General features: G+C 33.3%; 1 protein-coding gene across 12 annotated transcripts in view; it reads left to right on the forward strand.

Annotated features, from left to right (window-relative positions):
- trol (terribly reduced optic lobes) overlaps positions 1-18,269 on the forward strand; it is a 108,310-nt gene that overhangs the window by 41,724 nt on the left and 48,317 nt on the right. The window contains exon 1 of one of the 12 annotated variants that reach the window (XM_089715029.1): positions 15,596-15,671. The exons of 10 other annotated variants lie outside the window; for them this stretch is intronic. The gene's annotated coding sequence lies outside the window, so the exon portion shown is untranslated. Of the gene's footprint in view, positions 1-15,595; positions 15,672-18,269 lie in introns of those variants that run through there. One more of the 12 variants, XM_089715036.1, reaches the window with a different exon arrangement.

Consider the following 18,269-nt stretch of genomic DNA (forward strand, 5'->3'; position numbering starts at 1 on the left):
GACCAATTTTGGAGGGATCTGAAAGTTCCTTAGGATATTATATAAAGCAGGTCTATCTACACTGTCATACGCCTTAGCAAAATCTACGAAGACCGTGTGAATGCTCTGTGCGTATTCCCACTTTTTCTCCATTAATTGTTTTAGGAGAAAGATTTGGTCTACTGTGCTACGATTGCGCCTAAAGCCACACTGATAATCACCCAGAATGTTTTCTGCTAGTGGCTGCAATCTCCGTAGCAACACGTAGGACAGAACTTTATACGCCGATGGTAACAACGCTATGCCTCTATAGTTGCAGCATTCCTTTCGGCTTCCCTTTTTGTGGATTGGGCATATGATTCCTGTATTCCATTGTTTTGGTTGTCGTTCCAGATCCCAGATCTTTCCTATGAGTTCAAATAGTTTTATTTGTGTGGTCTTGCCGCCGTATTTCCACAATTCCCCTGGTATTTTGTCAATACCTGGGGCTTTATAATTTTTCAGTTTATAAATGGCTTCCCGTACTTCTTGAAAGGTTGGAGGATTAACTGTTTCTTCATCTTGTATTTCGGCTGGAGCGTCTACTCTTTGCTGAGGAGCTGGGCAATTCAGGAGTCCTTCAAAGTATTGTTGCCACATAGTTTTTAGTGTGGGCATATCAGTTACGAGGTTACCGTTAGAATCTGCTAAGATTTGTGATGTTGGTTTGTATCCTTTTTTGACAGACCTTATCTCCTGGTAAAATTTCTTACATTGTTGTGTTTGGATCAAGCATTCCATATCAGATACCAAATTATCCATGTGCTGCCGCTTCGCTTTTCGGATAACCTTTTTTGTTAGAGCTCGTACTTGTTCGTAGCTTTCGATCCACTGATTGTCTTGCTCTGCCAATACTTTGAGATTTCTCCTCTCTTCAAATATCTTAGTACACTCATCTGTCCACCATTTTCTTTTCTTTCGCTTCTTCTTTTTACCTAAAATTTTCATCCCTACGTCTCTTATTATTCCACTAAGTGTTTCCCAGGTAGCATCAACATCATCCGTTATATCTAAATTATTAAATTTATTATGTAATTCTATCTGAAATTTACTTGAAAGTTCTAAGTCTCTTGTGTTATCTGTTTCAATTATGGGTCCATTGCCTTTCGGGTCTGAATGCGCGATGTTAATTTTTGCAACCACTTTAATTATCAGCATATAGTGATCGCTGTCGCAATCAGCACCTCTAGAAGTTTTAACATCTTTAATGCTGTTTTTATGTCTACTATCCACGAGAACATGATCTATCTGATTAACTGTTTGGCCGTCAGGTGACTTCCACGTTCCCTTGTGTATGTTTTTATGAGGAAACACAGTGCTCATGATGACCATATTTTTTGAGGAGGCGAAACTAATTAGTCTAATCAAACAAATTGGTCTCGTATAATTCCTTATTCTCTTTTAGCTTTGGTTTTTAATACGCAATACACTGTTAATTAAACCTATACAAATGTATCTAATTTTGTTGTGCGTCAAATGAAAAAATACCTATCTACTTACTTCCATATAAAGGAAACGAATAAGACTCTACCTAGACTCTACATTCTTAAAAATCAACACAAAGTTTCAATTTGAATGAAATTTTAATTTGATTTTTATTTATTCAGGCATTACAATTCATTTTAATCTTTTTTTAAAGTCAATTATTATTAAAAATATTATTCTTAATTTAATAATGTACTCTATATTACTACAACCGGTGAAGATCTTATCTTAAATAAAAATACCAGTATGAATATATCAGTAGTTTTTAAGGAATATATGGTAACTAAGGAGCAGGGCGAAACGTTTTCTTTTGAGGATCACATGGCCTTTGCGACGACACAAGTCTCTTTGTTAACATGATATGTTGAGATTGACTACGATAGACTAGGGCTACCAATCGATACATGCTTTATCTTCACATAAATTCAAGACTAAAGCTATTAAAGCTATTATTTAAGCTTTTAAATTTACAACACCGTTTCAACGCATATTATACGAACAATTATAGTCTTTAGTATGTGCGATTCATATATTACACAGAGAATTCACAAGCAAAGTTTAAAGCTAGGCCTAAGTGAAAGCAAGGTCGAGAGATCGTAAGCTTCACGTATGATGCTTCACAGTTCATACATAAGTGGTGCTGAATTCACCATAAATCGCGGTAAGGGTTGTTGTTGCCCGTTTATTATAAGACTTTGCGGCGCTTAAGCTATTATTTAAATAGCTAACACCTACACGGAAATTTGATAATGAATACACGGTTTCACACATTTTAAAACTAATTCGCGTGATGTTGTGAATCGATTTTTTCATTCAGAACTATTGATACACATCAAGCCTTCTATATATTAATCTTATATATAAAAATGAATCGCAAAATGTGTTGGTAAGCGCATAACTCGAGAACGGCGGAACCGATTTCGATGATTCTTTTTTTATTATATTCCTTGAAGTACGAGGATGGTTCTTATGTAGAGAAAACGTAAACATGTACCACGGGCGAAGCCGGGGCGGACCGCTAGTGGTCATATATAATTGCATGTTTTAAAATATTTTAGCTAGACACGTAGTGAATTTAACGTTCGTGCATCGTAGCGTGGTGACATACAGTGAGCGGCAACAATCAGTTAATTCGATTTTGTACCAACTTTTTGTTTCGATTTAGATATTTTAATCAACACGCGCCGTCTGATTCAATAGACACAAACATTCAAAATTAACAAATCAATGTTTAATCTAAACACGTTATTTAATTGAATACCAACGGCATTGATTTATAAATTGAATTTATTAAAAATCAACTCTTTATTAAAATAGAAAGAGTAATATAATATAAGATTTATTTTTTCTATTTATATTGCTATTAAATCGTAAACACTTTCTATTTTCTATACCAAATTTCCCAATATCGGTATCGCTCAATAAAGTGTAAATATGTATTAGAATCCCCATAAATATTACAATAATTTAACTCGCAACAATCGATATAAAAAGTGAAAATCTGAAACAGACATAGTTCTATGAAAAGTACCGTTGTTCGGCAATGCTAAGTCCACTCAACTAAGCCGCCCTCGACCAGCAAACGAAAGGATGTTGTGCTCAATCAGACTGCATTATTTACCACCATTCTTTTAATCACTATTGCATATATACCTAAACAAATATAAGTAACATAATTCTTACTACTAATATTTTATACGTATATTATAAATGCGAAATTGGGGTTATTTGTCTTTTTTCACATCGCAACGATTTTATGATGTCTTTTTCTGTTTAGATATAGGGGGCTATATAGTAACATAATATGCTACTTTCTGCTGCGGTGAAGTAACTAATTCTTATGGGAATTTTCTACTACGTGGACGAAGCCGGGGTAGAAATCTAGTATATGTATTATAATATGTTCTGCTGATCAAAATTAGATATGAAAATTTATGGCCTGATAATTTCCTCATAGTCGTGTTCTTACCATAAAAGGGATATGGTAAACAATCATTACTATTTATTTCTGCTTCTTTATAAAGACTTGGCTTTAATTATCATGGATTATGAAGCAATGTCACAAAGACGCCGAGATCAAATTTATTTGCTAATGAGTTTAAATCACTTGCTCTATAAACAATTTAAATTGCTACTGTTATAATTTAGGTATTTTAGTCAAAAAATAAGTAAGATTTTTCATCCTTAAACGCTTTCAAGACTGCGCTTAGAGTTTAAAAATAAATTAGTTACAATTCTCCATTTAAGGGAATGCACTTAATATAATATAAAGTTTATGATATTAATTAATAATAAATTAATAATACTTACACAAGAACAACAAAGACCCACTACAAAAAAAAATATCTTTGCTAATTTCATGAATCTCTCCTATCAAAATAATAAACTATTACCGAATAAAAAAGTCTACAACATCGTTGATCAATTGGATGCTATTCGTGAGTAAGTAACCCCAGTAAAATAAGTTTTCCTATGAAATTGAAAATATACCAAGAGCGATCGCGTGCTTACGATCATTTTCCGATACACAACCGATGTCTTTCTTAGCCCTAATAGCATATATTAAATTGCTCCCCGATTAACGACCCGTAAGTAGCTGAATGAACTCCTTATTTGAAGCTTGAGGCCTTTTAATAGATTGAAATTGAAAAAAAATGTTATGCAGATACACATTTAGGTTTTAGATAAGTTTATGACGCGTTCAGGAAGCGTTCAGGCGATACAAAAAGGGGTTTGGGTACTTTTGTATGGGCTAGTGGGGTCGTGATGACATTTGGCGGCCAGTGGTGAAACTTGGATATTTTAAAAGAGCAATATTATATTGCGTATATAAGCGTTCATATACATAGTTTTGATTAGAATTCTTAAATTAATAAAGGAGAAACCTAAAAAACTCAGAAAAATCTTATAATAAATCATCTAGATTCTAGTTAAATGAATAATACAAAACCAAATATCTCTGTTTCTAATACGTAAGAGATTTGTGTCCATAATAATTTTTGCTGACAATATATTGCTGTTTTAAAATATCCAAGTTTCATCCACTGGGCGCGAAAGTTCATCACGACGCCAACTTTACACAAAGCCCTTTATTTCGTAAATTTAAAAGAACACACCTAGGAGTAAAATAATTTTAAACTCACAATTATCTTCTATACCTACATGTAATAAATCTGTAGAAGGGTCAATTCTGTACATTGAAAATATTGAAAAATAAATAGCAGGGGGTGTTACTGGATCGATACAAAACCCAAATATGTGATTAAAAAAATTTTTGTCTGTCTGTCTGTCTGTCTGTCTGTCTGTCTGTCTGTCTGTGTGTCTGTATGTGAAGACATCACGTGAAAACTAACGGTTCGATTTCGATGAAACTTGGTATAATTATACATTATTATCCTGGGCGTAAAATAGGATACTTTTTATTCTGGAAAAATACGTAGAAAAAAAATAATCTTAATTTTTCAGTTTTATCCATAGACGTTGTTCTGTAGAACCGCGAACACACGTTGGGTATTATTATAGGCCTAGCCGTATTTGGGTCCAATAGATATTTATAAGATGTTATTGTCAGAGTTACTCAAAATGGAGAAATAAACCATCCACGCGAAGACCCACATCCGCGCGGACGGAGTCGCGGGCGGAAGCTAGTTATTAATATAAATACTCCACACTCCATAATTTTCATTCACATATTATCATAACAAGCGAATTTTGTTACTTTATTTATTTTAAACAAAATAATAAATGTTGCCAATATTTTGACAAACCAATAAATTATATATTCGTAGATCAATAAATGCATGAATAAAAGAGAACTTTAAATAATACTAGCGGTCCGCCCCGGCTTCGCCCGTGGTACATGCTTACGTTTTCTCTACATAAGAACCATCCTCGTACTGCAAGGAATATAATAAAAAAAGAATTATCGAAATCGGTTCAGCCGTTCTCGAGTTATGCGCTTACCAACACATTTTGCGATTCATTTCTATATATAAGAAGATTATTGTAAAGTAAATACATATCATTGTCCATATAATTTTCTCCACGCAAAATTGAAACTACCTACGTGTGTACTTAAATAGTTATAGGCAAAGTTCAATATGTCAAACATAAGTGGATACTATTTGTGATTATGTAATCTACAACATATTATGATAACCCAAGTTTGGCGGCCGAATATTATTGTGAAATAATCTAAATATTCTATACTATAATAAATAATAGAGATTATTTAATAGGTTTAGGTTAACAGCGTTTTCTATATGCGGAAATTAGGTTCTGTTTGTTTGAGATTACAATTAATGTTAGAAATCAAATTCTACAATTACCTCATCCTGAATTATAAGTATCGTAATGATCACGATTCTTGAATCTTAAACGAAAGCTTTATGACATACGATAGCTTGAATGGTTATTGCACAAAAAATAGCAGCTTTTGCGTTGATAATTCTGTTACCGGACAAAATAGGCGTTGTTATAGAGTGCTTACAGGGATCGAGTGTAAATACAGTTTTGCTGAGGTTTAATAATAATTAGGTGGCTTTTTTTGTTGTAACTAGACGTAGGTCTATGGAAAGATTAATAAGACTTTCAATTCTTCAGTCTTTTGATAATATACGTACATTCCAAATTAACGAGTAACATAAGAATGGATGTCACTCGGTTCTTCTTCAGAGTTTCTAAATTGTAGAGCGGAGTAAATCACACGTAACAACGCTGAATGTTTAGTGTAGTGTAGTGAAGTTCTAATATGCTCCCTAGACGGTAATGCAGCATGGCGTTCGTTACATGGTGTCATGCATGAATGATCGTTTAGATCGCTGATTAAAATATATTCAAACTACGTGCTGGTATCTGATTGATAAACCTTACTCTCAAATATCCTGCAAGTTAGACTGACAAGCATGCATGATTGTTTACATCGTTGCCGTCATGCAAATGCTGAGTGTTTCATGCACTACCTACTACACTAGGTACAATCATGAATCAAGGCTGAACGCGAACTGTATAAAAATGAATGAGCTTTTTCACTCATGCAGCATGACACAACACGTCTACTTGTCATGCTTGCATGACCGTGTAGAGCCTGCTTAAGTCTTGGTGCATAAATCAGGTGCAAGTGACACGCGGCCGATAGTGTCGGCGGAATGACGCGGCCGCGACGGAAGGATTGTCGCGGTGCGTCGCCGGCTCCGCTCGAGTGCGGATTGCGACCTCAGATATCTTTAATGAATATTTTGTTAGGAAAGTAGGCGCTTAATTTCGTGAATGCATAATAATTAGTTAGCATGTACAGGATGTTATATTTTATGCAACAATAATGATAGTTGTTGTGAATTACGAGCGAGATCTTTAAACAAAACATCATGAAGCTTATATACATGATTATTATAGTTAATAATCTAAATTAACAAATGATAAAAATAACTGCGTTAAAAACAACCGACTTCAAAAACGGAAAAGTAAAAAATAAAAAAGATTTGATATTATTAATTACTACATATTATTTAGATGTGCTTTTTACTAAAAAGGTTTGAAGTCGGTGCCAAACACCAAGCACATAGTATAAGCACGGTAATACTGTGGTATAAGCCCGTGCACCGACATCAAACCTTTTTAGTAAATAGCACATCTAAATAATATGTAGTAATTAATAATATCAAATCTTTTTTATTTTTTACTTTTCCGTTTTTGAGGTCGGTTGTTTTTAATGCAGTTATTTTTATTTAATACTTTTTAGTGTATTTTTCTTCAACACGAATCAAACGAGCCCAAACTCGATAAAGTTGAGTCAATATATTACTGAGTTCCTATGGCCACCTACCGATTCCATCATCAAATCAGCTCTATGTCATGATAATGTTTCATCGCTATCCAATTTACATACGTATACAATTTCAGCTCAATCGGTTACCGGGAAGTGAATCAAAGTTACTATTGCTACATTCCAATTAAGTCATCGAGTACAGACAAAAATGCTCATAAAATAAAAACTACTGGGCCTATCCGAATAAAATTTTTATGGGACCAATTCGACACCATCCCGCATCGAACAAAGAATCACATAAATCGGTTCAGAAACCTCGGAGTAATCGGTGTACATACATAAAAAAAAATAAAAATATACCGGCCGAATTGATAACCTCCTCCTTAGTCGGTTAAAAACTCTTTACGCGGGTAAATTATGTTTCCCCTTATAGACTACAAGCCGGCATAGGAAAAAAATATGGGTCAAATGAACCACCAGGGGACATATCTAGAACGATAGAAGAGCATAAAATAATAAGATTCATCACTATGCCGTCACTTGTAAGCTGTCCAACTGAGTGCAGATGAGAATTCAAAAGTACAGGTAGACTCGGTAAATTTTGGTCATTAGTTTTTGTACGGCATTCTTAACCATCCATAGATCCATTAAAAATAATAAGAAACCGCTCAGTGCCGTACAAAAATGGTGGTCCACAAAGAGTTACCGGGTGTAAATTTGGTCATTTGACCATGTACGGCATCTGTGTCATACTATTGCTATACTGCTTTTAATCCATTATTCCGCAACGCCGTACAAAAATCATGGGGACAAGGGGAAAAAATCGAGAGTTGCAATCCCCTCTCTTTCCCCACTCCAGGGGTTCCAAAACATTATCTAGCACTCAAAAGTACTATTAAGAATGCCGTAAAAAAATATATGACCAAAATTTACCGAGTCTACCTGTACTTTTGAATTCTCATCTGCACTCAGTTAGACAGCTTACAAGTGACGGCATAGTGATGAATCTTATTATTTTATGTTCTTCTATCGTTCTAGATATGTCCCCTAGTGGTTCATTTGACCCATATTTTTTTCCTATGCCGGCTTGTAGTCTATTATAGGGATCATTATGTACCTATTTGTAATATTCGTTCGTAATTGGGATAGTGACGTAAAAAATCGTAAATAAACAAATAAACACAGCGTATGAAATAATTATGATTGAGATGTTTATAAATGCATTGATAGCACGAATGCATCGTTTGTAAAGTGCGCGTCAATCACAGCAGCTAATAAGACTGAGGCGATAAATGAATACATGTTTTATTAGTATCTTGAAATTCTTTTTTAATTGATTCCTTTATTTTTTTACGGTTTCAATAGAGAGAAAAATAGATAACGTCAGTGTAAATAAAATCTCTACATTCTGTTATCAAACTAAAATGGCATACATTTTTATCTTTATGATCTTTATCTTTCAACAATCACAATATTATTATATTTCAGGCTATATTTAGTGTTCATTCGACATAAATACCGCCTTATAATTAAATCTCACTTGAAGGATGCACGTAGAAAAACATTATATTTTAAATAAAAAATCCCAATGCACTGGTCTCCCGATTTCGTTGGCTTAGTCTGTCTGTGACTGATCACTTACATTTTACTTTACAGTCATGTACTAAGTATTGTGTTCAAAACTATTATTGGGACAATAGTCTCTAGCGTTTGACTATGCTGTTGTAAACCTTTCAAACCTGTAACCTACAGGTTGATTTTATTTAACACTGGAGCACAAATTTGTTTATTTTTACAATTTATTTAAACAGTGGTTGATATTAATTTTGAACTAAATAAAAATAAAATAAAATTGAAATGCCATTTTACCGGTTAGCTAAAGTTAAAAATTCATTTATGGGCCAAGGTATACTTTTTTACAACAGAATTCCTCATAGTATTAAAGAGTTTAGTAGTGCTAAATTTAAAAATTATGTAAAACACGTATTAGTTCAGAGAGCCTATTACAGCATTAAGGAATATATGGAAGATAAAAACCCATGGAGGGTTGTCGCGTAAAAACCACAGGACAGTTCTTTGGCATATTATGATAATATACAGTTACTTAATTTGTAAAATTAAATTGTAATACTGAAATGATTTAAAAGAGCAACTATGGAGTTTCTTGCCGGTTCTTCTCCATAGATACTGCTTTCCGAATCGGTGGTCAATGTTAAAAATATGTATTGACGTTTCAAAAGTGCTTCTCGAAGAAGTCTAATTGTATAAATAAATGTTTGAGTTTGAGTTTGAGTTTGAACAGGATGTAAAAGTTTCAGGGCAAAGTGTCAACAAGCACTATTAGTACATATTGTTTAGAGGCGCTATGCTCGTTCTTGTCACTGATTTATTACACGCATCTCATTGTATAGTAATTAGTCTGAATGATACATCAATTACGTAAGTACAATGACATCAACGGCTATATGGGCAGTGTATTCTAATTATTAGATCACATATTTTGCTAAACAAAACTCTGTTGTCTGTCTATGTTGTGATACTTATTTAATATGTGATGAAGAGCTTTTGTTTCCTAGTAAATATTAGAGGTAGAAGGTTTGTTATTCTTTAAGGTCTCGAGAATTTACTGATCTAAATATAAAATGTTGAATTTAAATCACACGTTATGTAGATAATTAAAAAGCTTTGAGTCATTAGATCAAGTTTAAACCACAAAGCTCAATGTCAATCAACGTAAAAAATATTCCGCATTCGATCAAACTATAAACAACGAAAAAGGCCAAATGCAAAGCGAATGGCTTCGTTTTTGAAGCGAGTCTACACGTGCATTCAGATTATCTTTTTCCTAGAATTCAACACAACGGATGGTCCGAACAAGGGATTAAATAGATACCTTTAAATTACAATTGCTTTTTTTCATCTTATCAGTTTGATGTACTTGTAAAGTTTTCGGATTGGTGATGTAACATTGTTAGACTCAAATTTAAAAGGTATTGCAGACGTTTTAAAAATTTATTAGATTGTATAGCAGATATATGCAAATGAATATAATTAGGAGTTATTACAATACAATATTTACATTACCATGTTATACTATAGTAATCCTTAACCCTTAACACGGCAAGCCTTGCAATAATGTACCCAGATATGACCTGAATTGGTTTTAGTGATAGTTATTGATTAAAAAATGCTATAGTAGAGAAAAAAATAAAACAAATTTTCTGTAAGTAGGTTTTTCAGGATGTCCGTTAAAACGGCCTTTGCCAAGAACCCCGTCTTCATTGCTGTCTCAAAAAACGGGCAACGCTGTCATACAGCTTATAAAATAAGAATGAGAAAAAAAAATATCCACATAAAATAACACAATTGAAAGCAATTTCAAGTAGCATTTTATTGTTTTATTGTAACACAGTATTTTCACTACTTATTTTAACAAAAAATTCTTCAATTTTAAACTGAATACCTAACAAGTGATAATTGAGCCCTCTTGAGTTCAATCACACTATTTAGTTGTGTAGAATGTTAAATAACATTTCTTATTTCGTGTCAAGAAACCTTTGGATTCATTTAAAATTAATAATAATGGTTTTTCTAAATGTTAAGTGTTATTTGGCCGATGATTAGGACATCTAGATGAAATACACGTGGAGGTCGAGGAACTACCGGTTTTATTATAGACCCAACAGATTTAACTGATCATAGATTATTTTCGACATTTTGAACTTAATTAAAAATAATGCTACATATAATTAAAGACTCTAAAGCAAGAAAATCCTATAAAAGTGATATTTTATTAAAGTACGAATCATGGCAACGCCTCTTTTTTAGGACATGCTAAATGGTTCTTAGTTACCTGTATCTACGGCACTGTCCCAAAAAACGGACCAGCTATATTTCGAATATTTTGTCATAGAATTATTTGAATATTTCATAATCTTTATAGTAAAATTAACTGTTTATCTCACCTGAAAGTTAAATCAATAGAAATCAAACATGAAAACTATTTCATTTAAGCTATTATTGACCAGAAACACAAACCATCACTAATTCCGGGAATCCCTAAATTCAACAGTCATGGCATGTAGGAGAAAAATAAAGGATTGTTATCGTACTTTCTCAGACGTAGTCAATTTTCTAGATTTTTTTGGAACGTTCAAGATTTACACGGTAATAAGTACATGTACTAAAAAAGTGACAGAAAAGCTTTAAGGGTTAATCCGTTAATTAGGTATATAAAATTAAAGCGCTGACATTGATTCTTCAATGCCTGGAACTTATAACCGTTTGTAAATAAATAGAGAAAAAGTTTATTTTACTTAAACTTAATGTTAATAATAATGACTAATGATGCCTGCACAAATAAAAAATTACAGCTAGTCCATTTAACAATAATAATGATGACACAAACTAACTTTGACTGACACATATATGTTAATTCTATAATTATACTATCTCTGTATATTTTCTACTAGCTGCTCCGCGCGGTTTCACCCCCGTGGCTCCACTCCTGTTGCCCGTAGCGTGATGAAATATAGCCTATAACCTTCCTCGATAAATGGGCTATCTAACAACGAAAGAATTTTTCAAATCGGACCAGTAGTTTCCGAGATAAGTGCGTTCAAACAAACAAACAAACAAACTCTTCAGCTTTATAATATTATAATATTAATATAGATGATAGATTCATGTTTATTTATATGTATTGCATTTACAATTATTTGCTAACGTGATATCCAATTAGTCATGGATTTATTAAGCGCAAATTATTTTCCTATATTTTTTCATAAGCACTTGAGATGAACTGCTTATTATCCGTTATTGTTATTGATATCCACACCGGATACAACGAAGATATTGCAAAACAATTCTAAAAAAGGCATCGCAATTTGTGCTGGCGTATTCGTTCGCGGAATTTATTAACTACGTCTATATTCAATTGAAATCGTACATTTTGTGTTAATTGTTATGGAACTTTCGTTCCTCTGCTTTCTACATACAACATAATAAAGGTGTCATGTTATTTTTAGCGAATCAGTTGAGGCGGGTTGGTCGCATGCACGGCTCCCATTCAACACATTTTATGACATAGTTCCGAGTCAGTATTTCTCTTTTTGTTTAAACGCCGTATGTCAGACCGTCGGTGATCATATCCTGCAGCAAGAAGCAGCATTGTACATATTCATGCGGTGGTAGTTTTAACTGATCGTTTTTGTCAGAAGTTTGCGCTCTGAGCCCTGCCGTTTCTAACGAACGTATTATTAAGTCGGCGGACGATAACGCTACGTGTTTGTCTAACTTTTTGCTGCGTCAAATATGAAATTGCCATAAATGGAATCCTTCTGATGGTCGGAGATATTTCGGCTACTCAAGATAAAACACTTTATCAGAATGCACAGTCGCGTCACGCTTATAATCTTTTTAATTAGAGCGCGGCTGTTTGGTATGTTCAGGAATGTGCACTGTATGCGCTATCTTGGATGACGTCACGTGTTGGCTCAGATGAGTAAGTAGCGCCGCGGCTTTAACACCATGCCTCCATATCTGGAGCGAGCACTGGGATGTTGGTCATCGTGTCAACAATAAGTATGGACAAAATGCGTGTTTAACTGACCCAAATTAACATTCAGTTTGTACATAAGACCCAAATAGTACTTGAGCTATTCATTTTTAGACACTAGACGATAAAAAGTCGCGAGCCATTGTTGTGCATTCATTTTCTAAATTGGAAACCACGCAAATTGTATAGGTAACATTCAATATTCTAATGCGGTATAAATAAATTCAATACACGCATTAGAATTACAGCATAACCAGTTTAAACCTCAACAACAATGTGTTGATAATGATTGATGGAAAGCCCCATCAGACATTCCGATTTCGCTTTTAATATTTATAATCAAGGCTCAATTTTCATTAGTTGGGTTATGTCATTTAATCAAGCTAACGGGTGGGTATTTGGTAACATGGTTTAAGGCTGATCGAGGGCAAATTCATTTAATACAAAGGAATCGAAAATAAGTCAAATATGTATTTCATTTTTGCACTCTAAACTAACTATTAAATTCTCGTGTGCTTCATTGGAACTTATTATATATTATTATAGAGTTATATTTCGTAGAGTTAAAAAATCATTTTAATAGACGAGCACTTCTGTTAGTGGATATATTTTCGTGTGTAAAATTTCAATATTTGAGAAAAATACAATACAACGGAAAACTTGTAGCTGAAATAAATTGGGGTTTTCATATGAAAGTATTCAGTTTTCATGTTATATAAAATCTGCATCTATTTCGTAGATAATTGTTTTGCATAGATTGTGAGGCCAATGACATACGACATTACTTATTATAATAACTAATAATTAAGTATATTGTGAAATTGTTTATAATATCCACTATAAAATTGATTGTATCTTAAGATGAGATATATAAGGTGTTTCTTTCTTAAAAGGATGATACGTCGTTTAGCAGCGCTGTAGTGGACGGCGACGATGAAACCCGATTAATGTTACTCAAAGACATCCTTGAGGTTGTCTCCTCAGATAGGTTACACTTTTTGTTACTTAGCCCCATATATTTTACGGGTCTTGTTGAAGGGTGGAAATTTATTTTCATGTAACGCGACGTTTTTAAAATTTTCGAGAACGCTAATTGCTGATTTAGCTTGTTATATTTTGAACTTACGCCGTTTTATGTTGAAGCTTTAAGTAAATAAAATAAAGATATTCAAGACTAGCATTAAGCTATTGAATAAAGTTCTGCTGTTCGTATAAAATTGCGGACAATTAAAATTAACTCTTAAATATGAGCACGTTTATTATTTACAAAAATAAAGGCTCGAGCTCGTGCATGTTTATAATTTCAAATCTTAAAAATATATTTACTTTAAAATAAATAAAAAATATAGTAATTTTAAATCTTAAAGGCAATCTACACTTACATATGCATTGTAAAACTATATAAAAAGCATATAATAGTTGGTAAAGCAGGAAAAACTTTGTGCACCCCTCTTAACTATGTAATACTTTCTTCTCACTTCAGTTCATTGCTAATCCGGTTAAATGTAATAAGTTGTGAGGAAGACTCTAAAATATAATGTACAGTGAACGTATAAAATGGCTATGATTTTTCTCCTACAGTTCGATAAATAAAAAGAACGAAACAACGTATTCAATTTTTTCAAGATTCATATCGTTAAAATAAGCGTTTTGTCTATCTAAATAGTCTTATGGCACTAAAGAAATAAAAGAAAAGTCCAATTATAATTAGGAAAGTCTAATCATGTATCCACCTATGCACAAAGGGAAAGCACGAGATTTTCCTTCGTTTTCGTCCAGTTTGTAAGTTTTTTAATAACCTTACTTCATAACTTACGCACTAACTTCCTAGTTATATATAGATTAAGTTTGAGTTGCAGTCACGTCGAGGTATATAACCTTTTCAGGCTCGCATTACTGCGCTGAATCTATTTATGCAATATTTGATACGTCGCCACATAATTCGGCTTCAGGCTGGCGGAGGCGGTCTCGAGTAGCAGAACTCAGAACTCTCCAACTATTCATAGTACAGTCATCCCCACGACCCATATTGAGGTGCTTAGAATTTACAAAGTGCCACGTCAGTCACACGTTTTCGATGACAAAGTTTTCTGTAGGTTACACTTTACAAGGTAACACTCAGCGGTCGCACTTCCAAGTTTCAAACGACACTAGCCTACATTACTTCGAATGTTACCCTTCTTACAAGTGTTACTCAGTAATGAAACTGGACTCGAGTTACCTCATTAGGCGACTAAGTATTCCCATTGTTTGTATTCAAAGAGGAAAATGAACTGAAAATAATTAGTTACGCTATTTTACTTTTATTCTCGCTGATTTTAGAAAGAGGATATGTGTCAAGCTCGGATAGGTCATAGGATTATATAAACCAGATGTGAACTAATTTAAAATTTTCACTCCGACTATATTCAGAATTAATGTCACACCTACTGCTTTTCTTTTAATGATTGTATGTTTTTCCGCGATGAAAGAGATAATCTAACCTTATTTTATTTACGACAAACAAAATAGAGGACGGGGTACGTTATAGTTACAACTAGTCAATAAATTCAGTCATTGGATTTTTGAGAGCACAAGTTATAACCGGATTGGAGAGTTGGAAAACAGATTAGCTAAGTTTGTCAGTGGGTTGCCGGTTGATGGGCTGATGTATTGAGAGGTTCGACATCCCCTTGCATGCACTCGACGTCACACGGGCGCTAATGCGCCTCGTGGACCGAGAGCGGAAGCGGCCCGCGGCCGGCGAGCGGCGAGCGCTAGACAGTAGACACTTCACGCTAGTCGCATACCGCTCTCCCGGCCGTCCGGACGCTCCCATAGCGCGCGGTTCGCACCCACTCATCCGTAAGTTTTGTGACAACTGACAGTATCCCAAACTTGACTCGACACAACTTTTCTGCTCCCTTCTTAGCCACTCACAGATGTGCACCAATTTAAGAGAACCTACGCCGAAACTTATTCTAACGTTTCCGCACTTGCATTCGAAGTTTTAAAACTTAAAATTGGCGTTCGGCTGATTTGTTGCAAAGTTGAATGGTGAAAAATCGCTTTGGCTCTAAGTTTTAGCGGTTAATTTGTCTCAATTTATCGTATTTATGCAACACTCAAAAGCAGCATCATTTTATGATTTTTTATTAATATTAAAGGGATCTACTCTATCAACATTTAATACAGTATCATATACTTGTTTAACGTGTCAGAAAAATATTAATTGAAAAAGTTAAAAGGTTTAAAAGGCTTTTTAAAGAATTTAAAAAATAATAAGATTAAAATTCACTCGTGAATATATTGTTACGTTAATAAGAGAGTTTTTTGAAGGCTTCGCGCGTAATCTTGTTATCAATGCAAACAGAAGTCGATATAATTGATAGCATCATCACATGTGGACGCGTTTTTAACAAGCGTTAAACATGTAATCTAAATTATTATTATAATTTAAAAACCATCTCAAAGAAAATCCTATTTTAATGATATATATCAATGTGTAGTCATTTTTCATGTAATCTGAATGATTATATATAGGTATGTCACCACCGTAAGTTTGTAAAACCCGTAAAATTATAATCTAATTCGTGAGATTGTAATCTGTCGAATAATTGTAATCCATAACATGCGATTTAACGCATTCTTTGTCATCGTAGTTTAATTTTGTGATAGATTAATAAACTCCATAAAATAATACGTTAATTTAAAAATCAGAACGACGATTTTTCAACAGTTTATACGCTGGCGAAGATATCCCGCAAGATTATAATTTAAGTGTTTAAGATTCTACGTGTGAATGCCTTTGTTCAGTTCAGTTTTTTAAAGGAAAATAATAAATACTTAATTCAATATATATAGGGGTAGGATTTAGGACTGGGCTTACTATTTAAAACTAAATTCTAGTTCATTAACAAGAAACATACCTACACTATAAAGCAGAGCGAAGTTGCTATTTTAAGCATAGAATGTATAGTTTTTACCAAAGACTCAATTCGGTGGAAAATGTCGCAAAAAATCTGAAGAAAATAAGTTATTGAAATAGGTTAACCGAAGCAAATAATCCAATTGATTGCAATTCAATGTCTCAACAATTCATGTTTTCTCTATCTCCAATCATACCTACAATGAATAGACATCATAATTGGACGAATATTTTATTACATTTATATGTTTACAAACATTCATTCTCAGAACTGCATTTGATTGCAGATAATATATCATTTGAAATAACATAATAGCAACTAATTAAGGTCGAACTCGATTCGTTTCTGTTTACTTTAAAATTGTATCTCCGAACATTGATTTGTTCACAGAACGCAATTATTATACCTACATGGTCGTTTGGTTTTATTCTTACCGGAGCAAAATGTATATTCCCTTCAACGAATTATTTTCAAAGACATGTACTCAGCAGCGATTCGCTAAAATATCGAACAATCACATTAACCTATAGACAGAAAGCGCAATTCGCCGCCGTAATCTAATATTATTCGTGCTAAAGTTACATCGCTCACCGGATAAACATATCACTGTAAAAAGCTATGATAATGGAAGGAGCTTTGCTGTTATTTTGTAGTTTTAAGTGACGTGAGAACATGTAGGACAGGTAATTAAATAAATCTATTTTGAACCGCCCCTATTATAGTTCATATTAGCCATCAATACAAATTGTATTTGGATAAGTCACGTGACATTTTATACGATTCGAATATACAAAAATATTGCTATTTTTAAATAATGTTATGGAGTAGCAATATATGCATTGCATTCTTCCTTCATTTGTTGATATTGTTCGTTCTATGACATGGAATATAAAGATCTATTTTTGATTATCAGTATAGTTTTGTCTGTCTTATTGAGTGCATAAAATATGTTATGTTATTGGTACTTTTGCTTTGAATTATCTTTTAGACTAGCATACATTTAGATAATTGTTAAACAAGTCTACTCAGAATGCATGTAATATAAGTATACGAAAGTAATGAGCGTATGTCCCAGAAACATTATGCGTTAGAAACTGCGTTAGCGCTGAAAACTTATAGTTTTTTAAACAACCATAAAACATGAGCGCAAATAAGATTCCTCGAAACAGTTAACCGACGTTAGTTAGGTTTATTTAGGTTTATGTACTAGCAAGTAAATAATTAACCTATATAATAACGGATATGTTTGATGTGTCCCGTATTGTTCGGTTCAAATAACAATATCGAACTTATGAATGCTCCAAAGCTTTGGTTAGAATAAAATCAGTGCTCTCACTTGCGTTGATAAATATGAAATAAACAAACTCTACATTTAACACCTTTTAGAACGCTCTTAAAGGTTTTGAAATATCTAATGCTATATTAGTACTTTATATGAAGATCCCTATAACATTCAAAAAAAAATATTTTGAATCTTGTATAGTTTAAAATACACGCTTTGAATACATCAAGCAATATATTGTTATTGATATTT

This window comes from Colias philodice, chromosome 1 (genome assembly GCF_061535455.1).
Source record: "Colias philodice isolate Cphi_HAF_F1 chromosome 1, ilColPhil1 Martin Lab GWU primary, whole genome shotgun sequence".
NCBI classification, from domain to species: domain Eukaryota; kingdom Metazoa; phylum Arthropoda; class Insecta; order Lepidoptera; family Pieridae; genus Colias; species Colias philodice.